Source organism: Sminthopsis crassicaudata, chromosome 3 (genome assembly GCF_048593235.1).
Source record: "Sminthopsis crassicaudata isolate SCR6 chromosome 3, ASM4859323v1, whole genome shotgun sequence".
Taxonomy (NCBI): Eukaryota; Metazoa; Chordata; class Mammalia; order Dasyuromorphia; family Dasyuridae; genus Sminthopsis; species Sminthopsis crassicaudata.
This window is the reverse complement of record NC_133619.1, coordinates 253,756,656-253,782,736: the sequence shown is the minus strand read 5'-3', so window position 1 is coordinate 253,782,736 and position 26,081 is coordinate 253,756,656. Positions and strand designations below refer to the sequence as shown.

Below are 26,081 nucleotides of genomic sequence, written 5' to 3'. Positions count from 1 at the left end.
TTAGTTCAGTGAGAATGGGAAAGAGCTTTTGATTTAGCTATAGTTAATTTTAGAAGGAATGAGAATATTCATGAAAAAGGAATTGAGGTCAATCGTCAGCACTTTTTTTTCTCCTCTCAGAACAAGCACCTAGGCTAAGATCAGAGCCAGTAAATGAAGAGAGCAAGAGAGAAAGAGAAAGAGGGACAGACAGACAAACACACACAACACACACACAAAGAAAGAGACAGAGACAGAGAAAGACGGAGAGAAGAGAGAGAGAGAGAGAGAGAGAGAGAGAGAGAGAGAGAGAGAGAGAGAGAGAGAGAGAATAAAAAGGGAAAATCTCTCCTACTTCTGAGATTTACAAAATTACAGAAGTTAAATTGAGTAAAACTATGATCCAACAAACAACCCACATAAACAGAAACCCAAACCAGTCATGATTTTCATTCAAAAAAACAAAACAAAACTGGAAAGCATTTAATTGCTTTACGTATGAAATTTCATGTTGACATAATTGTAGTTTTCAATCTAAGCATGAGAATTGTACTATTTATAGTTAGTCTGAAAATGGGGGGAGGGATCCAGTTATTTTTCTTGTGTTTTGTTGACTTTTACTGTTCTTGCTCTCAAAGCTATTAGAAGTCGGTTAAGCGAATTCCTTAACTCAATTGTCCAACTGAGTCAATCCATTAAAAATTATTCTATTAGAGCTACATGTTCTTTGAACTAATTTTAAGGGGGGAAAAGTTATGTTTTCTCATTTTGGGAACTGGGTATCCCAAGTGTTACATAAATCCTACCTGGCCTCCTTGACTCTAAATCTATCCAGAGTACCACAGTCATCATAATTTACATCCACACTTTAACGCCTCCACACACAGAAAGAGAGACAGACGGAGAACACTCTCAATCAAAATCCTTTAATTGATCCCCTATTTCCAGCTGAATCAGACCTGTACTGGACTTTATAAAGATTTTAAATGCCCCACCATAATCAATTTTCATTCAACATGTTAACCACTATAGTGAGACATTGCTTTCTTTTTATTGTTTTTTTCATGTGCAATGACCTCTACTTTTATATTAGCCTATACAAAGCCAACATGTCTTTCAAAGCAGTTCCAAAGCCTTCCTACATCATCTCACTCTCTCCAATCAGAAACTATAACATTTAAAGCCTATCCTGTATAGTTTACCATGGCATTAATGTCTAAGTCTTATTTTATGCATTGGTCTTTCATACGTGCTAATTTTAGCTCCTTGAAGGCAGAAACTATGACTATATTTTATCTATATATCCCATAGTGCAGGAAGAGTGTTGAATATAGCTAATTAATATTGGTTATTTAAATGTCATAATATAACATTATGATATTTTGACCTATAATTAGAACACATTTCCTTTCATCTTCTGAATATGTTAAGCATTTCTTTTTTCTGTCTTTTTTTTTTTGTAACCAAAGTAACATTTCCTAATGACTTTTTTTTTCCAGGTTAAAGTTTTTGAGGTGACCATGATTTTAGGACAGTGAAGTTTAAACACTAATGCATCACATAGGCCTAACAACTTCTTAGTTCTACCAAAATTTCATGACTAACACTTTGATCCCTAGGAACATAATAGTAATTTTATGTTCAATTTTTAAAAATACAGAAACCTTCAGTAAAGAATAGTGTCACTTTAGAAGTTTACTCTTCTCTTAGAAACTGTCAACAGTTAACTGCCAAATTCTCAGCTTCCTAACAATAATAGTTCTGTTTCAATTTTTGCAAAAAATCATTTTCAGATTTTTGAAAAATCTTATTTTTTCTGATGAATTTTCAAAATCATAAAACTAGTACAGTATCAAAAGCCCTAATATCTAATGTAGTATGAATAAAAATAGCATATTTTGAAAGTGTTTTCTTTGTTATTACCTTGTCTAATCAAAGGAAAAGGAGTTTTTAAAATTTTTTTTTAACTTTTATTATGGAATCTTCTACCCAAACAAACTCTGATGTCTCATTGAGGTGTGTCTGCTTACTGAAAGCTTAGCTAAACAGAGAAAGGCTCATCATACAAAGAGCTGGTCATTTGGTTATGTTTTTCCCCCATTGTTACTCAAACTCCTTTTCATTTCTGGAGTTATGGTAGCAGATTTGCAGAAAAGAAGATTATTAAGAAGTTTTTAGAACAGTTAATACCAGATACATAAGAGAAGCAGCACAATGGAGTGGATAGAATATTACTCTGTACCCTAGACAAGTCATATAATCTCTCAACACTTTAGACCAGGGATTCTTAAACTTTTTTCATTTGTGACCTCTTTTCACCTGAGAAATTTTTATTGATTCGAGTACATATGTATGTAAACTAGATATACAAATCAAACATTTACTGATAACAAATCATAATGTCATGACCCCCAAATTCAGTTACGAGGCCTTATATAGGATTAAGAACCACAGTTTAGGAAGCTTTGCTTTAGACAATTCTTTAAGCCTATAATTTGTAGAAGAAATGCTCATCTTCTTTGATAAAGGGAATTTCCTTATCCACAAATTCCCTATGTCAACGAAATCTCAGGTCTAGTATCTCTCTCTATAAACATTAATTTAGGTTATATTACTCCAGATGTAGAGTCCTTGCTTAATGACTAATGAGTCAGTTGTAACTGGAGGAACTGAATTTAATCATCTTGGCATGAAACCAGAAGATAATAAAAAATGTAGCTGAATAGAAAAATAACTCATAGGCTCTCCTTTGAGAAACTAATAAAGGTTTTGGTAGTAGTGATTTTATTATAAAACTAAAGACACCAATAAACATTATCTGATGAGTTATTTGTTTTGTTTATATTTCAGTTCTTATTATAAGCATTTAAAAAAGTCTGAAGAAAAAAAATCACTGATTATGCACTGGTATCTATGGTAGAAGATGAGGAAGAAGAGAAAGAATTCTGTAAGATCTTCTGAATATATTTTCTTTTGATATGAAAGTTGGTATAGTGTGGGACATAGAAAACATGGTTGAGAGTAAATTAGGGAGGAATAAGGAATGCAAATAATATGTGTATATATGCATATAATTCATATATATATATTTATATATAACATATGTAGTAAATAAATATATATCATATACTTTCTTCAAGAATAAAGTCTAGCAGTAGGTGCTAGAAATGATTAATAAAATTATTTAAATTAAGTACATACATTTAATTTTTTTAGAGATAGTACTTAATTAACTACAGTATGGAGTAAACATAACTTTTATGTATATTGGAAAATAAAAAATTTTGTGGGACTCACTTAATTGTGACATTTGCTTTAGTCCAATGGTCTGGAATTGAACTTGCAAGATTTCTAAGGTGTGCCTGCAATTGGTAATCTCCTAAATTCTCCCTATAAATACAGGAATAAAATAAGTAAAAAAAAATACATACATATATATATATATATATACTCCCTTTCCCTTCTGTTATTCGAGAGCCATCTGTAATTGCTGGTATTATTAAAATAGTTTTACCTCTCATTTTTTACCTCACTTGATTTAGTCCCAGAAGTCCCAAAATGTAATCACAAAATATTATTGAAGCTTTAAACTGCCTCTCTCTGTCTCTGTCTCTATGTATTAATACACACACATACTCTATATGTATAAGTGTGTATCTGTATATATGTGTGCATTTATGTGTATTACTGATATATATCAGTGTCTTAAGACTATTGTCCAATATAAATACCTTAAATTAAGAAAGGAGCATAGGCAATTATCTGAGAAAATAAATTAACCATGCATCTAGAGTTTTTAAAGAACTAAAACCTAAGGAATTCAAAAAAATCAAGGTAAGACTGAATGTAGGAGGTAATTCTGGAGTGAGACTCTTAGGGGGGAACAGAAAGTATATTTTTCTTCTCTTTCTCCCCATCAAATCCATAACTTTGAAGAGAAGATATTGGAACACTGAATCCACAGCAGAGATATATGCTACAGATAATCATAGACACACCCAATAGAAGAAGCAACTTTAAGGAGTATGTCCTCAGGCAAATGAAAATCATGGTCTGAAAAGAAGTTGATTTTGGAAACCCAAAATGAAGCCTTAATCAAGAGAAAAAAAGACTTCCAGACCCTATAGTATCAGGAGTTGAATTCCCTTTGCCACATGCATATCTTACATTTATGGTCCACTTTACCCTAAGTTTGACCCTATTCCACTTGGATCCTACAGTAGAGTATTCTCTAGGTTTATGGAGGGAATATTTTGCAACTGCTGTTTTTATGATGCCATTTGAGAATGCTTGCTAAGAGCTAATTCTTTCTACTGGCAGATTATTAATGGGGAAGTGAACTGGCAAGGATTCACATTAGGAGTGCAACCCTAATGTTACACTTAGAATTTGAGGTAGCAAGAACAAACCTACTGGGTATGCAAATGATGGATGTGATAAAAGTTGAAGGAATAGATCACAGAGAGTATAATTTTAGTAACAGAAAGGACAAAGAGAAAGAAATAAGAAACATAAAGATAAGCAAAAAGGAGACAAAACTATATTTACCAATGACATGATAAATGCACTTTAAAAGTACTAGGGAGTCAGTAAAATAATAATAATGATACTATTTAAGCCTGTTACTTTAGCAAAGTAGTATGATGCAAAATAAATCCACAAAATTCAATAGCATTTCTCTATAGGTTTAATAAAACACAGGAAGAGATAACAGAAAGAGAAGTCCCATTCAATCTAATTATAAAATTCAAAAAAATATTTGGAGTTCAGTCTATCAAAGAATACTCAGAACCTGTATAAATTCAATGACAAAATTCTCTGTAGAGAAATGACTTAAAGAACTAGATATATATGCAGAGTTCACGATAATGTCAATATAATAAAAATGAGTATACTGCTTCAATGTACACATTTAGATTAGTATGCTAATTTACCAAAGGAACATACACTGCAAAGATGAGAGCAAAATAATAACAAGGACTATTTGAAGGAAAAAATGCCAAGAATCACAAATAGAAAAAAATAAAAGTAGCCATGAAGAGGGAATAAATCTTAACTATCATAAATTATGGTATAGAGCAATAATCATCAAAACAATTTAATATTCATTTTAAAAAATGGAATTAAGCCGGGCATCAGTAGTCCCTACTCCTAGGAAAGTTGAGGCTAGTAGATCATTTGAGTTAGATATTATTGGGCTTCAGAAAGGTTTAAGTTGATTAGAAGTATACACTATGTCTAGTACCAATATAATGAGCCCCTGGGGTGCACACCAGGATGCACATCATTCCAAGTTGGAAATATAGCAGGTCAAATTTCTGATTGATAAGAAGTATGTTTGAGCTCATGAGTGGCTGTTACATTTCCAGACGGAGATTACATGTCAAAAACAAAACCAATAACAACAAAAAAATAGAAAAGTAGATCAAAGAAACAATAAACAAAAATGAATCAGAAATAATTAAAATTACTAATAACTATGATTTGAGGGATTATAGAAAAATGAACATATAATTACAGTGTTTCTAGAGTTATTGCTAGATCAGATATTCAAAAACAATCAGACTTATACAAGTAAGAAGACTAAAACGGACAATTCTTTTGTTCAAAGATTATACTGCTAGGCATGTATACCAAAGAGGTTAATGATTTGTTTTAAGTCATATACACCAAAATATTTATAGATGATTTTAATATTTTGTTGTAGTAGCAAAGAACTGAATACAAAGAATACATTGGAGGATGACTAAAGAAGCTGTATTACTTGAAGTTAATGGAATGCTTTAATAAATTATGGACATGATGAATACAGAGAAAGCATATTAATTGATATAAACTAATCATAACCAGGAAATATTAATCAACACAAATTAAATTATTCATAACTAGGAAAACTATATTTATATGTTTAATGTCCACAACAACATAAATGAAAAGAACATTACGTTTAAAATAATCAAAATTGAAATGGTACAAACTTTTCTATCATTTTTTTTTTTTGCAGAAATAGAGGATTGTGAATATGGAACAATGTATAAAATGACAGACATTTTTGATGTGTGGTTAGTTTTTTGACTGTTTTAATTTTTGTTTTAGAGATGGATCTTTGGGAGAGGGAGGGATACATTGGAAAATACAGTTTAAATAAAAATGAAAATTTTCAATAAAATGTATTTTAAAAATTATATAGTAGGAAAAATATCTAGTGGATGCCCCCTAACAGGTTGAGATCACCTGCCACAGAATTCATAGGAGGGCATCTACAAAAATGACACAGGATGCAAAGGTATAGATTGATTGCAATATTCTAAAATATCTGTAATCTGGCCTCTGACTTTATTATTATTTATTATAAACTATTTGAAACTCAGAATGCCCAAAATAGAACTCTCATTGTCATTTACCTAAAACCAAATTCTCTTCAGATTTTTCCTTTTTTTTTTTTTGAAGGCACTTCCATCCTATCAGTTATCTCTACGATCATAACTTCAAGTGCATTCTACATTTCTCATTCTCACTCATCCTATATCTTATTTCTATTTTGACAATATTTTAGGCACACATAACTTTATCTCCACTTTACACAGCTAGCACCTTAATTCAGAGCCTTAACACCTCTCCATTGGTCTATTGCCATAGACTTCTAATTAGTGTCCTTGTCTCATCTTTTTCCATTCCAATCAATCATCCATAAAACTGCCAAAATTATATCCTGAAGTGCAGGAAAATGTCACCTCACTCAAACTCTCAGAAAACTCCAGTGTTTCTTTACTATCTTAAGGGAGAATTCTTCTTTCTGATATTTAAAGGTTTTTCACATCTGACATCTTATATTTCCATTGTTTTTTACATTTTACTCGCCTATGAATGCTGTGCAGTTTAGCTATAATTGCCTACATGTTCTTCCTCACATGTATTTGTCCCCTGTCATTGTCTGTCCTCCATGCTTGGAATGCTTTCTCTCCTCACCTTTTCTTATCAAAATTCAGCTCAAAAATGAATTCCTATAGTAGGCCTAAATGAGGATTCTGAGCTTCAAGTGCATTCCCTTACATCTACTCTTTATATCTTATACCTTCTTAATTAATATACATATTTTTATCCTTTAGAATGTACGCTTCTTTAGAGAAGATTTTTTTGTATGTTTATTTTTTACATTAATGCATAGTTATATTAATGAACAGTGCTTATGTTAAGATAAATGCTTAATAATTTGTTCTTGACTGACTGATCTATTGAAGGCAGTACCACATCAATGAGATGGCAGATAATCCCTAATATTGTAGTACTAATTATCATATTTTTTTTCAGGAAAAATCAGTGCATTTCTTCATAGTTGAAATTAGAGTAATTTTTTTCTAGCACTTGAGCATAGTTTCAAAGTAATTATTATTCCAATATCAATGATTTAATCTTAAAATTGCTTTTAGTACATAATATTTTAAGACCTGCAGTTGTTGAATAATAACTACAAGTTTGAGTTACTAAAGACAGAACACCACAACTTGAGTAAATTAAAGGGCAGTGGAAGATGATTAAGAGGAGACTACAGTGGAATATAACAGTGGTTTGGAGGAGGAGCTGACAATAAGAAAGACAGAGGTGGGGGCAAGGAGCTGAGAAGGAGAGAGAGGGAGACAGGGAGGGAGGGAGAAAGAAGGCAGCGAAAATGCAGGAAACTACCTGGGCTCTTCTGAATTCCCTTAAAGCAATTTTAAATCACTCCTCAAAACAAATTCTGGAACAATGGAAACAAGAAAAGATTGGGATAAAACAATTTTCCAGCCCAAAATAACTTAGAAGAATTATAGGAAAGTTCTGTCTCACTTGAATAAAAGGGGAACATAGCCTAATGCTCCTGGCCCCTGGAGTAAGAAGCTTGATTCAGTGCCTTTTCTTCTCCAGGAGCAAAGCTCAACTTTAAAAGTCAAAAAATATACTGGGAAATGCAACTAAAAAGTCCTGATTATAGAAAGCTGCTGTGGTGACAGGGAAGATCAAAATGCAAACTCAAAAGAAGGTAACAGTATGAAAATGTCTACCTGCAATGCCTTAAAGAGAAATATAAATTGGCCTCAGGCCAAAAAAGACCTCCTGGGAGACCTCAAAAAGGATTTTAAAAATTGGGAAATAAATAAAAATTACACAAAAGAATCACAAAAAAGAGTCAAAGTTTTAGTAAAGAAAGGACAAAAAATGGAAAATGGAAAGCACATCCCTGAAGAAAACTCCTTAAAAAGTTGAACTGATCAAATGGAAAAGAAGGTTAAAAAGCTAACTGAAGAAAAAAAAATTCCTTAACAATTAGAATTAGGGAAGTGGAAACTAATGAGCCTAAAGATATCAAGAAAATTAATTTTTTAAAAAGTGTGAAGGAAGATGGCCTAGCTATACTAGATCTCAAATTGTGTTATAAAGTGGTGATTATCAAAAAAAAAAATCTAGTATTGGCTAAGAAATGGTGGTATATTCATTGAATAGATTAAGTATACTTTACATAAATTACCACAGTAATCTAGTTTGTCATATGCTATATGATAAATCCAAAGATCCAAGCTTTTGGAACAAAAATTCATTATTTGACAAAAAACTGCTTAAAAAAACTAGAAAAACAGTGCAATAAGAACTAGGTATGCAATAACTCATACCAAATACCACAACAAAGTTTAAATAGGAACATGATTTTAAAGGGTAATATTGCCATAGACAAATTAGGAGAGCATGGGATTTTTTACTGTGTTAGATTTATGAATAAAGAAAACTTTAGGACCAAATAAAGATTAGAAACATTACAAGATATAAAATAAATAATATTGGTTATATAAAATTTTTAAAAGTTTTTGCAAAAACCATTGCAATCAGAATTAAAAGTAAAGCATAAAACTGGGATAACTCCCCAATATCTCTTTACAAAATCCTCATTTCTTAAATATATAGAGAACAACGTCAAATTTATAAAAACACAAGTCATTCATCAAATGGCAAATGGTCAAATAATATGAACAGATAATTTGCAGACAAATCAAAGCTAACTATAATAATATTAAAAATGCTCTAAATTAATATTGATTAGAGAAATGCAAATGAAAATAAGTCTGAGGTACCACTTATCTTCTGTCAGATTGACTAACATGATAAAAAAGGAAAACTTCAGATGGTGGAGGAGGTGTGGGAAAACTGGAACATTAATGTACTTTTAATAAAGCTGTGAATTGATCCAATCCTTCTGGAGAGCAATTTGGAACAATGCCCAAAGGCTTATAGAACTCTGGATATCCTTTATTCCAGCAATATCACTGATAGGTCTATATTCCAAAAATATTTTTTAAAAAGAGAGAGAGAGAAAAGGGGTTTATTTGCCCAAAAATGTTTATGGCAGATTTTTTTTTATGGTGGCTATGAATTGGAAAATGAAAGGATGTCCATCAATTAGGGAATGGATAAAGAAGTTGTGATTGTGATAGATTGTGATATGATTGTGATATAATATTATTATGATATAAGAAATGACAAACAGGATGATTTCAGAAAAAACCTGGAAAACATGAACTGATGCAGATTGAAGTGAACAGAACTCATAGAACATTGTACCTAGTTACAGCAATCTTGTGCAGTGAAGAATTGTGATAATTTAGCTATTTTCAGCAATACAATAATCCAAGACAATTCTAAAAGATTAACAATGAAGCATGCTATCTGCCTTCAAAGAAATAAATGATCTTGTTTGAATATAGCCTGAAGCGTGATATTTTTCATTTATTTCTTTCATTCTTTTCATTTACTTCAAGTCTTCTTGTACAAAATGTCTATTATAGATATTTTACACATTGCACATATTTAACTATACCTGATTGATTATCATCTCAGGGAAGGGGGAGGGAAAGGAGTGAAGGAGAAATAGAATTTGGAACTTAAAAAATTAAAAAAAACTCTAAATGTTAAAATTATTTTAATATGAAATTTGGAAAAATAAAATATAACAATAAGAATCAATCCAACAAAGTAAAAAATGAAAAAAAATTAAAAATTAAAATATTTCATTGAAAAAACAACTGACCTAAAAAAAGATCCAGAAGAGATAAATCTGACAATTATTGGACTACCTGAAAACCATGATAATAAAAGGGCCTAGACCGCATCTTTAAGGAAATAATCAAAGAAAATTGCTCTGATTTCCTATGACCAGAAAGGTCCCATAATGAAAATTCCCAAGAGCATTATAGCCAAATTACAACATTCAAGTCAAGGACAAAATGCTACAAGCAGTCAGAAAGAAACAATTCAAATATTGAGAAACTAAAGTCAGAATTACATAAGATTTGGCAACTTCTACATGAAAAGATTTGAGAATGTTGAATGATATTCCAGAAGGCAAAGGAGCTTGGATTACAACCAAGGATCAACTAAGCATAATCCTTCAGGGAGGAAAATGGATATTCAATGAAATAAGGGACTATCTAGCATTCCTGATGAAAGGACCAGAGCTAAATAGAAAATTCAATTTTCAAATGCAAGATTCAAGAGAAGGAAAAAAAGGTAAACAGGAAAGGAAAAAAAAAAACATTTTATTCAATAAAGTTAAATTGTTTATATCCCTACATGTGAAGATGAGACTTGTAGCTTTTAAGAACTGAATCTCTATTAGGGTAATTAGAAGTATATATAGAGAGGGTATGAATATAAGTTGATTTTGATGGCATAATAAAAAATTAATGGGTAAGAGTATTGCATTGGCAGAAAAGGAATGAGAGGTAGAATGAGTTAAATTATCTCACATTAAGAGGCATGAAAGACCCATTACAGTGGAGGGAAAGAAGATGAGGGGTGTAAGCACTGCTTGAACATTACTCTTATTGGATTTGGCTCAAAGAGGAAACATACACACTCAGTAGAGTATAAAAATCTATCTTACCATATAGGGAAGCAGGAGGGGAAAAAGGCAAGAAAAATGGGTGGAGAGAACTGATAGAGGGGAAAGCAGATTGAGGGAGGTAGTAGTCAGAAGCAAAACAGTAGGGAGGAGGAACAGGGTAAAAGGAGAAAGAGACAAGGATAAATAGAGATAAATTGAATAGAGAGACAATAATTATAATCGTGAATGTGAATAGGAGAAACTCATCCATAAAACATAAGAAAAAAAAAGTGGATTAAACCAGAATTCTACAATATGTTGTGTACAAGAAAAGCATTTGAAGCAGAGAGACACATGCAAAGTAAAGGTAAAAGACTGGAGCAGAATCTGTTATGCTTCTGCTAAAGTAAAAAACAAACAAACCAAGTGTAGCAATTGTAATCTCAGATAAAGCAAAAGCAAAAATAGATCTAAATTTAAAGAGATAAAGAAAGAAACTACATTTTGCTAAAAGGTACAATAGACAATGAAACAATATCAATATTGAAAAAATATACACACCAAATGATATAGTATCCAGATTTCTAAAGGAGAATTTAAATGAGTTGCAGGAGAAAATAGATAGTAAAACTATATTAGTCAGAGTATCCCAGATTTCCCCTCTCAAAACTAAATAAATAAAACAAAAAATAAACAACAAAGAAATTAAGGAGGTGAAAAGAATTTTAGGAAAGTTAGATATGATAGACTTCTGGAGAAATTTGAATGGAGATGGAAAGAAATATATCCATACAAAAACTGACCTTGTGTTAGGGCACAAAAACCTCACAATCAAGTGCAGAAAGATTGAATGCATCCTTTTCAGATCATAACACAATAAAATTACATTTAATAAAGGGATATGGAAAGAGAAATACCAATTAGAAACTAATCTAACCTTTAAGAATGCAAGTCATAGAAAAACAATTTCATGAAAAAGAATAATAAAAATGAAACAATATATTAAAATTTATGGGATATAGCCAAAATAGTACAAAGTATCTTTAAATGCTTACATTAATAAATAGAGAAAGAGCAGACCAATAAACTGAGAATGCAAATAAAAATGTTAGAAAAAAAGGACAAGTAAAAAATCTCCAGTACCACACTGGAAATCCTGAAAATCAGAAGAGAAAGTAATAAAATAGAAAGCAAGAAAACAATTGAAATACTGTATAAAACTAGTTACTTTTATGAAAAACTGATAAAATGGATAAATCATTGTTTAATTAAGAAAAGAAGATAATAAAATTGCCAGTATCAAAAATTAAAGGGGTGAATTTACCCCTGTGAAGAAAAAATTAAAACAATAATTGGGAACTATTTTGCTTAACTATGTGGTGATAAATCTGATGATCTAAACAAAATGGATGAATATTTGCAAAATACAAATTGCTCAGATTAACAGAAGAGGAAATAGAATACTTAAAATCATAAAACAAATTTGAATAAGCCACCAATGAACTCCTTAATAAAAAGTCCACATGACTAGAAGAATTAACAAGTGAATCCTAAGATACATTTAAAGAAGAATTCCAATGCCATACAAACTATTTACAAAATAGACAAAGAAAGAATCCTACCAAATTCCTTTTATGACCCAAATATGGTGATGATACTTGAGCAATGTAGAGCCAAAACAGAGCTAATTAAAACTTCTGTGCCAATCTATAATGGGTTCATCTCCATAACTGATCACTATCTTTCCATGCTGGATGAAATAGGAAGATTCAGTTTCAAATACAAAAGGGGTGAGGGACAGGAAATATTATTGTTGTTGTTGTTTGTCCTTTGTTCTAGAAGAGGACCATGACATTCAGGAAGGAGATGCCATAACATGCAAGTGGACTGGATTTGAATATGGGAAGGCTGTGCAAAGTCAGCTGTCTCACTTTCCCCTCCAAAGCCATCTGCGTCTAGTAGCAAGATATAGGTCTTATATAAGAAATGTAGAGGAGAAAGAATCTTATTTTATCTTACAATTGGAGTATACCTGAAAACAGGCATTTCAATCACCTTTATTATTTGAGACAAAAAGAAGATTGAAAACACAAGCACATACAATGATACATTTATACCCATATATATGTAAAACATACATAACTTTTGTGGTAGGACCAGGAGAGGGAAGAGGAAGTGGTTTAAAAAGAATGAAACAATTAGGGAAATAATATAAACAAAACAAGCTTTAACTACAAAATCTATGTCATAAAGGAAACTAAAATTGAGGTTAAAAAAATTTAAGAACCAATGAATAGAATTTGAGCTGAGTGAAGAAAAGAAGTTCAGAGATTATCCACTCATTGGACCAAGTTGGTTCTATAAGTGAGTTCCATCTACAAATAACAATTAAGTTTATAAGTAAATTGCTTGCAAATATGGAAAAAATATATCCAGTCAAATTTTTACTCCAAAACAAATATGATCCTGAGAGATAAAGTGTGGGAAAAGAACATTATCTTTTACAAACAATAATATAAAATATTGAACAAAATATTAGCAAAGAGTCTATAACAGTATTCAGTATATTTACATTATGATCAGGTTTTATTTATGTCAATGGTGCAGGATTGGTTCAATATGAGAAAAACTATAAACAAAGGTGGTATTGGTAACAAAAATAATTAAAAATACATTAATAATTTAATCTTTATATATAATACATTTAATATAATAATTAAAATACATTAAAGATGAAGAAAAAAGCTTTTGACACAACATGCTTCTTAAGTTAAAATCACTTTTAAAAGTGCAGGAATAAACAAATTTTTCCTAATACGATAAATATTATCTGAAACCAAGGAGTAAAGCAAAAGTATTTATTTTCACTACTATTATTTTACATAGTTCTAGAAATGTTACAATTGCAACTAGACAAAAATAAATTTAGGGAATAAATTTAGGCAAAAAAGTTCACTCTCTAAAATATTTTTTAAAAACCTTAGAAATTCAACTGAAATTTAAATAAACTTTGATAAGTATCAAAAAAATTAAAAGATATGAAATTAAAAAATCAAAAACTAATAAACTTTCCTGTATTTTACAAAAAACCCAAAACCCGAACCCAACCCCCCAGAAAACTTACCAAGAAAAGATTGAAAACAAATTAACCATAGAATATATGTAACCATAGAATATATAAATATATGGTAGTCTACCTGTTAAGTTACAAAATTGAATTGTCTAACAACTACAAAACTCTTTATAGAAAGACTTAAAAATGGAGAGAGAAATTGCTCGTGACAGTACCATGTTAATAAAAATACTATCTAAATTAATTTAAAGATTTGATGCCAACTTTCCTGGGGTTACCCTATAAAAGTAAGCATAGCAAATACAAAACACAAGGGAAGAAAAGGTTTTTAAAAAAAACTAATCAAATTATGAAGTGTTTTAATGAAAGTAACAAAAACAGGAAGGAAAGTAGCATAGCAGTGACAAACAATCATACAAAGCAATAATCATCAAAACTATTTCACACTACTTATAAGGTTGAAAAACTTATTAAAAGGAACAACAAGGTAAAATCCTAAAGCAATTCCACAGTATAACATTTGATAAGTTCAAGGACACCAGTTACTGGGTTGCTTATTGGAATAAGCAGAAAACAGCCTGGGAGAAATTAGATGTAAACTACCATTTCACAGCACATTTAACATTAAGCTCTCTGTGATTATAATCTAAATATGAATTATAATATTATAAACAAATTAGAAGACAAGGGGAGGTGATACCTCTTATAACTATGGGGAGGAGAGCAGTTCTTAAATGAAAAAGGAATATGAAGTCATCGATAATTTTGATGAAATAAAATTGAAAGTCTTTTGCACACATATAAAAGCAAGAATTAAAAAGGGAACAGTTAACTTGAAAAAAAACTCTACAGCAAATTTTTCTATTAAAGCTCTGATATTCAAAATACATAAGGACTTGGTACAAATATATAAGAAAAAGAACCACTTTCCCTAAAGATAAATGATGAAAAGATACATATAAGCAGTTTTTTAAAGATGCAACACAAGTTGTCAACAATGTTAAGGTCATTAACCTTCATCTGTTACAATGGATTACTCAGAACCAGTGAGTTTAAACAAACAGTTCTTTTATAAAATAATATTCCAATACCCTCAGCAAGAAGCAGTTCTCAAGGCAGATTAAAAACAGACCAATGAATAAAAACAAATTAAAGCTCTTTGCAAAAATGTTTTTAAAAATATAGTGTCAGGAAGGAGGTTCCTGGGTCTCAGGAATTCAAAGACTCAAAAACTGCTTGTATCCTCCTTAAACAGCTTACAACTAGATCCCGAGTTTAGCCACCTCACAGAAGAGTTAACTTCAAATTGAATCTGGTTGTACCTTTTTTTTTTGTTTGCAACAGTCCTGTTAGTGGTGTGAGAGTAGAGGAGAGTTAAGTCAGACCTTCTTAGGTCTTGGACTATAACAGCTACCATATAAAACTGTTCACAGTTTCATATTCAATTCCTGTTTTTCTATTTTTCCATGTACATTGAAGTATTCTTATTTGATGATTTTTTACTTCATCATAAAAAAGAAATTTTTAGATAACAAATTTTTTTGTAACCTATTGTTATGAATTAATAGAAAGTGAATCAAAGTAAGTTAGTGACACAGATATTGATGAACAATAATATGGGGCAGTTTATTCTGGATAGAACAAATATTTATTTGCACTTTGACTATTTTAAGTACCATGTTAAGTGCTATAGCAAATATAAAATTAGTAAGATGCACTCAATTAATCTACTAGGGCAGATATTAAAAATCCACAAATAACAGTGACATTATATATGTAAGATAGGCATGAAGATAGGAATGAAATGTCATATCAAATGCTAAGTGAAGTAGAATCAGAAGAACATCATGTACAGCAATAGATTATATGATGATCAATTCTGATGGATGTGGCTCTTTTTAATAGGACATTAGGGCCAGTTCCAGTGATATTTTGATGAAGAGAGTCATCTGCATCCAAAAAAGAGGACTATGGGAACTAAATGTGAATCACAACATAGTATTCTCACTTTTGTGTTGTTGTTTGCTTTCATTTTGCTTTCTTTCTCACTTTTTTCTTTTTCTTTTTTTTTTTTGATCTGATTTTTCTTGTGCAGCATGATAATTATCTAAATATGTATAGAAAACATGTTAAGCATTGGATTACTTGCTGTCTAAGGGAGGTTATGAGAGGAAGGGAAGGAGAAAAAAAATTTGGAACACAAGATTTTGCAAGAGTGAATGTTGAAATTACCCATGCATATGTTTTAAAAATAAAAGGCTTTTTAATAAAATAAAATAAAATAATAAAGAAATGTATATTTTAAAAGTTAACATGTGTATAAACAGAAAAAAAACTTATAAAACTTTATGAGTAAAAACTTTATCATGAAAAAATGTCACATCAAAGAAGGGTGATTATACATTTCAGAGAGGTAAAGAAAGCCTTCATGAAGGAAATATCAACTGGGATATGACTACTTCTGGGCAGCATTTTGACAGCCACAGATGGAGAGATGTGTAGAAGGGCATTTAAGAAAATAGAACAGCATTAACAAAGGTTCATAATTGGGAAAGTAAAAATTGAATTTATAGAATGGCCCCAGGATCAATAAATTTCTATAGAGTTAGAGCAACTTGCCTAAAGTCATATATTAGAGAGAGAATTGTCACTTAAACTCTTTCAAATTCAATTATCTTTTTAAAATATCACTGTCCAGTTTGCTTGTAATATGGATGTTTATGTGGGTATAATAAGAGACAATTCTATAAATGTAGCTTGTGACAATTTTTGAACTATATTTATTTTAAAACATCTAAAATATAGAAGATAAAGTAAGAAAATGAGATGAAAATATAGGTATGTCCCAGTCTTAAGAAGCTTACAATATATATAATATATATAAGTGGATATATGTACATAGAGTGGGGGGGGAGATATCTTTAGGATAGAGGGATGAAGAAAAATAATATTAATAACAATAATCACTAAATAATAATAGATAACATTTATATGATTTGTGAAAGGCTTTACCATAATAATTCATTTGATAGTCAGAGTGTTGAACTCTGCTATTTATTCCCATCTTCTTGTTTTCTTTTTTGGTCAAATTATATACCTTTAATTTGATTTTTAATCCTAAATGTCACATTTTAGGACATTGATAAGCTTAAGAACATTATTTGCAGAATGCTTTGATGTTAGGATTACTAAGTGAGAACTGAGGTTGTCTGGACAGTGACAAGGTGAGAATTCAGGTTTTCTGGACAATTACAAGGTGAGAACAGGTTGACTTGATAGAGGGGGCAAGCTCATTGGCTGGGGTGGTTCTTCCCAGAAGCCCTTGCATTATCCCACGCCCATTCTCTGGGAGAATAAAAGAGAGGACTCTCAGAGATAAGAAAAGACTCTGAATTGCATCAAGCTTGACGGGGCTCTCTGCAGGAAGGGAAGTCACTTCTTTGGACAAGAGTTAACAGCAACTACCTGGAGACAACGGTTCATTACAGGAAGAAAAATCTGTCGGAGAGATTTGAGTAGAAGACACAGCAGATCTCTTCCCAGAGAGCGATCCAGCAGCTTCTGGAGACGACAGCTCGTTACACTTTATAAATAATTAGAACTCAACAACTATAGGAATTTAGAAACATTTGTTGATATCTCTTATATTTTTGAAAATTATCCTGGAGAGGAGAGCTAGGAGTTCCTTCTCTGTTTTCTGTTCTTCATTTTCCAAAGTCATTTTTCTTTTCTCCAAATATTTATAGTCTAGCACTCTTGTAAAACAGCAAAAACTTATTTCAATACTATTCCTAATACTGTTTTGTTTTAGATGTCAACAAACACTGCACTTATAATTATTAAATACTTAACAGTGCACATTTGTTTTCCATTAGCAGTACATTGGGCTTTTGATTAAAGTCAACTTTTAGTCATTTGAGTCTGCCTATGTTTCAGATGCTTCTTACATCCAAAATATTATTTTAACAAGTTAAATATGCTTTATATATATATATATATAATGTGCATATATATAATATAATTAAAGCCATATGTAAGTATTGCTAGGATAACCACTTATAAAGTAAAATTCAGTAAAATATTTAACTGGTTTTGTTTTTAAAAATATTTAACTCATTTTGATACTACAGTTTAAAAGAATTTCTAAGAAAAATTAGGCTCCCTGGGATATCTTCATACTAATAGAGATTTTATCAATATTCTCATTCTTGCAAAGCAAAAATAAATCATGGTGATCTAAGATCAAAGTAGCAAAAAATATGCTATTTACAAATAAAAAAAATTACAGACAAGAATTCTAAGAGAGAAAAGGAATCTAATGTAACCTCAGTCCCAAAGCCCAACACTCTGGGAATCTTCTCTCATAGATGGAAATGAGTTCACTGTCCTGTGTGAGGGATAGGGCAAAGTTGAAAAAAGTGTGAGAGCACTTTCTTCTTGTACAGTTACTTGAAGTTTTCTTCTGACTCTCTCTCATAGTCGAGCAGTTACTACACTTCTAATGGGAGAGCTCTTTCATTCTGTATAGTATGGCATATGGCATATATTTTTGGTGTATATCATCTCCCTTTTTTTTTTCTTTTCTAATTTGCCAATATGGATTTTTTGTTGAAAATTGCTATGTGTGTTCATTGTGGAACTAGTATTTGGGAGGAAGGGAATTAAAACTTGTATGTAAAGCCTGAGGTTCCACTTCCCCCTAGTAATGAAATAGCAATCAGAAACTAGATTGAATCTTAAAAAATGATTCTCAGACAAACTACACTTGTAGACTATATTTAAAGTAGCAGATTAATATAATTCTAGTTTGTTATCCCCTCTGTTCTAGTCTCCTATTCTTTGCAAGAATTAAAATCTACTTTGGAGAAGAGTGAAGGAAAATGTTAGATGTATCTATTCTCTCTTCCTTTGAACCACTCATAAACCTTCATCTTACATGTGGAGGAGAAGCAAATGCTTATTACATATGGGAATTTGCCACATATTTGCCTCACTACTATCAATCTTTATTTGATGTCAATGAGGTCATTGATGCCATAATGTCTACCCTTTAAGAAGGGGATCTGACAGCACATTAGAAATTTGTGAAATAAGCTAAAATACAGAAGTGAGTGATTTAAAAGGTGTAAATAAATATAATTACCTTGTATTTGCCAAGTGTAAGGACAAGATTTTGGGATAGAAATTCATTATTTGACAAAAATTATTGGGAAAATTGGAAAGCACTATGGGAGAGACTGAGCATGGACCAATACCTTACACTGTTTACTAAAATAAAGTTAAAATGGATATGTGCTCGAGATATAAAGAGAAAAATTACAAGAAAATTAGAAGAACAGAAACATATTACTTATCAGACTTTTGGATAGATGAAAAATTTATGAATTAAATAAGAGAAAAAAGTTACATGTAAAATGGATAATTTGAATTACATTACACTAAAAATGTTTTGTACAAATAAAACAAAATATAGCCAAGATTGGAAGGAAAGCAGAAAATTAGGGGGGGATTTTTATAGACAGTTTCTCTGCTAAAGCTTTCCTATCTCAAATATATAAAATATATAAAAACTTTTGTCAAATTTGCAAGAAAATGAGTCATTCCCCAATTAATAAGTGGTCAAAGGATATGAATGGGTAGTGTTCTAATAAAGAATTTGTTCTTAATCAATATTGATTAGAGAAATGCAAATTAAAACAATCTTGAACTACCATTTTACATCTATACATTGGCTAAAATATTGATGGCGAAAATGACAGACTTGGAGGGTATGTGGCAAAATTGGACAATAATTCATTGTTGGTGAAATTGTGAATTGATCCAACCATTTTGAGAGCAATCTGTAATTATGCTGAAATTAGGAAACTGCCTAAAAAACCTATATGTTTTAAAATGTTTATAGCCAAAGAATTGGACATTGTAGGATGCCTATCAGATAGGGAATGGCTGAACAAGTAGTGTTACATAATTGTGATAGAATATTACTGTGCTATAAGAAATGATGAACTCAATGATTTTAGAAAAAACATGGAAAAGACTTTCATGAAATAATGAAAACTGGAATGAGCAGAACTAAGAAAACATTGTATATAGTAAAAGCAACATCGTTTCAAAAATAACTGAACAAATAAGTCATTTTGACTATTATAAATACCTAAATTAACTATAAAGAACATATGAGGAAAGACATTATCTGCATCCAGAGAAAACTAATAAATAGAAGCATGTATAGCATAATTTTACATATTTTTATATCTATATATATTTGTGTCTAATGGTAGCCATCTCTGAGGCAGAGGGGAGGAAAGAAAAAAAGGGAAGAAAAGAAATTTGTAGTATATTTAAAAGGGATAACAATTTGTACATATTGAATTTGCAGTTTCATGTACAATCATCTTTTTCATTGAACTATATTATGGAAATGCTTGTTTTATTCCATAAATTAAAATAATAAGTAAATAAAAAGAAAGTGTACTAAGGAAGTACTAGGAGAAAATAGAAAAAGAGGAGAAATCATAAAGGAATATATGTCAATACATAAATATGCACATAAAATAAATAAACATACTTCTAAATGCTCATTTAAATGTGTTTCTAAGAACAGAAAACAAGAGTGCTAGATGTCAAATGATTTGAAGAGAAAGATGAAGAAATTAAGAAAAATAACTTTTAAAATTTTAAAAGAAAAAAATTTTAAAATAAATTTTAAAGATCCAAAGTTAGGAAGAATTTTAAATGCATCATTTAAAAAAAAAAACTTATTAGAATTGCCAAACTTACTCTAAGGATTGTGTTGGAATAAGCTCACACTGGCTCAGATTTTCTATTTTCTATACCTCAAAAATAGGTGCTATAAATCATAGCTTAATTTATTTTGTTGATTGTTAAAAATTAAGAGTGATGGAGCAATTTAATGCAATTTAAACTTAACATTCTTTTGAGAGCTAATGTCTTAAACACTTCTTAACATATTTCTCTTACTACAGAGATAGAATATTCCATGCTTCCCATTTCCATTTCCAGACTCTTTATCACCTTGAATAAACTCCTTTTCTGAAGTTCACACTGCTAACTTTGTCATTCAATCTAGTTCTTGGTGGCTGTTATTTATTGACCCCCAGGACAATTTCCTTCCTTCCCCAATTCCTGCCCACTCATTAGTGGACTTGAACGGAAACTCAGAAATTCAAGTTTTTACTTCCTATGATCCACTCCTCCATTTGCCTCAACAATACAGAGATGAACATGTTGTTATACATGTATTCTGCTTCCTTGTTCACAAACTTTGAAATTGTTTTTTTATGAGATCCTAATCTTTTAAAATTCCATATTTCTTTATGTCTTATAATTCTTTAACTCTTCCAATCTTTATCATAAATCAGAATTCTTTGAATCCATTGTCCTTTCTTAGGCTTTTTTTATAGCATAACAATGTTCATCATGTTTTCCTTCTGAAAATTCTGAAAATTCTCTTCTGGTACTCCAGCATCCATTATTTTCAGCCTCCTTTGCTGCTTCTTCATTCACTTTATAGCCCCTCTCCACCAATGAATATCCCCTAAGCTCTGAAATAAACTTTCCCCCCCTTTTTTTTTTAATTTGATGATTACATCAGCTTTCCATGGGTTCAATTTTTATCTCAATGCAGATAATTTCAGATCTGCATATCTAGCCTTAGTCTGTCTGTTGAGTGCTTCATGGATAAGTCAAACTAAATGTCTATAAGACATTTAAAACTCAGAATGGGCAAAGTAGAACTTTTTATTCTCCAACCTGCCTGTCATGAGCCCAAATTTTCCCTAATGCAACTTCTTTCTTCCTCCCCACAACACTGAGAAGATAAAGATGCCCCAGACCCTGATTGCCCTCAGGTTCCCTGATGTGTAATTACAGTCAGCTAAAGAAACAAAAAGTCCCTGTTAAGTTGAGTCTAGACTTGTTAGAGTTGGTGGATTTTTGAGGATGGCATGTGTTGCCATATCCTTCAATATATACTGTCCTAATGATCTAAATTTCCATTTGGAGTTGGAGTGAGGGAAAGGGCATATCATGGAACCTCCAGGGAAGCTAAATTTAAACTTAACTACTCTATATTACACATCTTTTCAGGGAGATGCAAAATGAACCTTTTGTTTACTATTTTTGGTTACTACTTCACTTTTTAGCTATTTTTAGTTAACAGTTAATATTCAGTATTTACTTGTCACTAATTAATTGTTACTATTAATACTAAATAATATTAACTTCTATTTGCTATTAACTAAAAATAAATAAAAGTGAACTATCATGAGTAACTCATTTCGTCACAACGTTGAAGCTGAACTGAGAGAGCACTGATGTTAGGAGCTGAGTGTTTGACATCTTCCCATCTTCCCTATAATTCCTAAAGGCACTGCCATTCAACCTCACAATCTTAGTGTCATCCTCCTCAACTCCTCATTGCCATTCACCCTACATATCCAAACCACTAACACATCTTTTCATTTCTATCTTTATAATATGTCTCAAATATATCCCTTTAAAAAAAAAGAAATTCACACTTACCCTGGTACAAGCCCTCATCACCTTGCACTTGGACAACTCCAATAGTATCTGGGTTTATCTACCTGCCTCCATTTTCTTTTCATTGTCATCTATTTTTGACTTAGCTACCAACATGATTTTCTGGAAATCTCCTATTTGATAATAACTTGTAATAGCTTTCTATTATTTCCAGGATCAATTATAAACTATTGTGTTTAGTATTTTAAACTGCTCATAACCTAGTATTGCCTTACTTCTACCTTCTTTTGCTTGACTCTCTTCCCAAACATTGTCATTCATGTAAAACTGGCTTACCTGTAGTTCTTGAAGATAGTGATGTAACTCTCCTATGTTTGTCATGGCTCTCTTCCTTCCCTGGTCTTTCATATCCACCTCTTTATTTTTCTTACTTCCTTCAAGTTGCAATTTAAGTCAAACCTTTTGTAAAAGACCTTTCCTAGTCCCTCTAGCAGCTTCCACCCAGCATGTATACATCTTGTGTGAACTTAATTATTTATATGTTGTTCCCCTCATTTGAATGCAAGCTCCTTTATGGCAAGGATTATTTCTGCCTTTCTTTATATGCACAGAAGTTGGCATGCTGCCTGAATAAATAAATATTTATTGGCTAACTGATTGACTGGAGATAGTACAATTAAGAAAAATAAAGAGTATTGTATTATTATAAAAGGATTGAGCAACAACAACAAAAAAAACATTCTTAACTGGAAAATTTCAATTCATTTTAAATAAGAAAAGAAGAATTGAATTTTGCTATTTTGTCATTCCCATGAAGCTTATTTCAAATTAGACTTACCCTCTGTTTGCCTTAATTCATGTGCTATCTTTGCCTATGAAAACCTGATGGTAAATATTAGTGTGCTATGGTTCACAGGTCATGAAGAATTGGACATGGAATGACTGAACAACTAATATAGAGAAGGTCTATCTGTTTGCCTGTCTTCCTTGTTCCTCTTCTCCTATCTTTTGCTTTATTTCCTTTATTGTAGAAGTAGATAAAACTGCAAGTATCTGCTACTTTGACTTAAGACTAAATTTTGTGCTATAAATATGACCTTAATTCCCATAGAATTAATATTGAATAATTACTGTGCCCTAAGATCTTCTAGAAAATTAAATACTTCTCCAAAGAACCAAGCCCATTATTTATGATACAGGATTTTATTTTTTATTTTAGATGATTTCAAAAAAAGGATAGTAATTATCAATTTTCTAAGCTAGTAGTAGCATATCTGTGAACTTGGCAGTTTTGCTATTTCAGTATAAATAATGTCCTTAGTTATTTCTAAAGTTTAATTTGGGAGTCATTTCAATATGGTAGATACTATGCTTCATTATCCCACTTTTCTCACACTACTTTCCTCAATACCAGATTTATATTGGAATTGTTCATCTAGCCAAATATCAACAATTACTCAAAAATTTACACTAAATAATCTCTGCAGGAAAATGTCATAAAACTATTTTTCTAAGGGAAAAATGTGAAACTGACAAAAATTCTTGATGATTTTTTCTTATTATTTCATTTCATACCAATAATTATTGTTTACAATATAACATTATACTCAGGCTTCTTTCCAAAATTCTTGATTAATTTTGAAAACCTTGAAATTATATATTTAAATATAGTATTACAGTCTATTGATTTAATTGGTCATCTTTCCCTCAGTGTGTTTCTTTATAGCTTAATTGTAAAGCAATTTCCATGAACAATCTATTGCTTAGCTTCATAGAAGGCTCTGATAAAAAAGAAACACGCCTCTTATCTAAGTCATATCTAAGAGACGTGTTCCTTTCTTATCAGCGTCTTGATGGCTGCCTTGATGACTATAATTTGATGACCTAGTTGTGTTGCATAATTTTTCAATGAATTTGTCAAACATGTTTATTTATGGCATAATTCCACATGTAACATTTAAAGACTCATTTATTTCAATTTTTTTGCCATACACACATATATACATGCATGTATATATACATACAAATATATATGTTGTATTTCTTTAAGGAATCATTTGCTAAAACTTTGTTATACAATAAATGAGAATTCTGGAAAGAGATCAGTAAAGAGAAAGAATTTAAGAGTGTATTACATCTTAAGGTATAGATGTGACCCATATGGATGGTCACAGTTTACTATTGATGAATTTAGAAAGTTACTATTCCTAAATAAAGAGTTGCTTTCTGAAGACAAATTATGGGTCTCGTGAAAGTAGATTTTAAAGTAGAGATACAGACTTGGCTTAAGACATAAGGATTGTTATATAACATCTCTGGTTCACAATTAATTTGCTATGGTATTGTTCTTAAACTGCAATACATTTTGTGGCGCTACAATATGGCGCTACTTAGATCATATATGTTTACATAAACATAAATGATGTGTTATAACTTGCCAATTTCAAAGTAGTACATGTAAAATGGATTATATTGTAATCAGAAAACATAAATGATAACATTTTAAAAAAGAAAACCAATGACAAAATATTTTCTAGATATCTTAAAGTATAGTTTAAACCTACATCACTAATTCAGTTTCATAGTGAGAAAAAACATTCTTAAAGGTTTTCTCAGAGAATTAGCTCTTTAATAATTCTAATTTAATAATAATAGTTAGCATTTATGTAAAGCATGTAAGTTTGAAAAGTGCTTTACAAACATTATTTCATTAAATACTTACAAAATCCTGTGAATTTGGTGCTATTGTCACCCATATTTTATAAGTAAGGATGAGTAGAGTAACTTGCCCAAGGTTATAGTGCTAGTAAATATATAATACTGGATTTGAACTCAGATCTTTCTGTCATTTCAGGTCTAATCTGAAATTTTTAAAATTCACTTTTTAAAGAAGGCATTTAATCAAAATTTTCACTACACTTTGACCTCTTTAAAAATTCTTGGCTTATGTAAAAACAATTAAAGAATATAAAAATTCTTTTATATATTAATAAACTCTTGAAGATAAATATTAAGGTATAAAGTCCATGAGGGAAAGACCTATCTTTTGCCTCTTTTTGTAATCCCAGCACTTAGCACAATGTTTGAGAAATAGTAAGTACTTGATGAATGTTAACTGATTCATTATTATGAATCATGAAATTCTACTCATGAAATTCAAGCCAGGGAAATAAGTTTGATAACTATATTCTGTGAATTTTGTTACATTTCATAAATATAAAGCAAATGTTTATTGAAAAGTATGTTAAAAACCATGAAAAAGAACTCCTTTTAAGGCACAGTGCTTCACACATAATATGTACTTAGCAATATTGTTGTAATAATTTTCACTCACTATAGAGTTTCAACAGAAGAATTTTGAACTTTCAAGATATTTTTTTTAAAAAGAGTAACTTATTGCCATATTTTGCTCCTTAAAAATAATTTTAAACTTGGTTCTCTCTTCCTTGGCATCTGGGCAGAAAATTTTCCAAGGCACAGAAGAATATCTAAGTATCTACCTCATTATTTCTTATATTTTAGTATTACCTAAACACATATGACTAACTAGTCAGTAGATGGGAGGAGTTTCTTTTTCTTTTGTTTTTCAAAAGTTGCATTAAAATTGTTTTATTGGAAATGGTTATAATTCTAAATATTCTTGAAATATATTGACATCTTATATGGTGAGTACAT

At 30.7% G+C, this 26,081-nt stretch overlaps 1 long non-coding RNA gene across 1 annotated transcript in view; it reads right to left on the bottom strand.

Annotated features, from left to right (window-relative positions):
• LOC141561193 (uncharacterized) overlaps positions 1 to 26,081 on the bottom strand; it is a 189,686-nt gene that overhangs the window by 136,941 nt on the left and 26,664 nt on the right. The window lies entirely within an intron of this gene.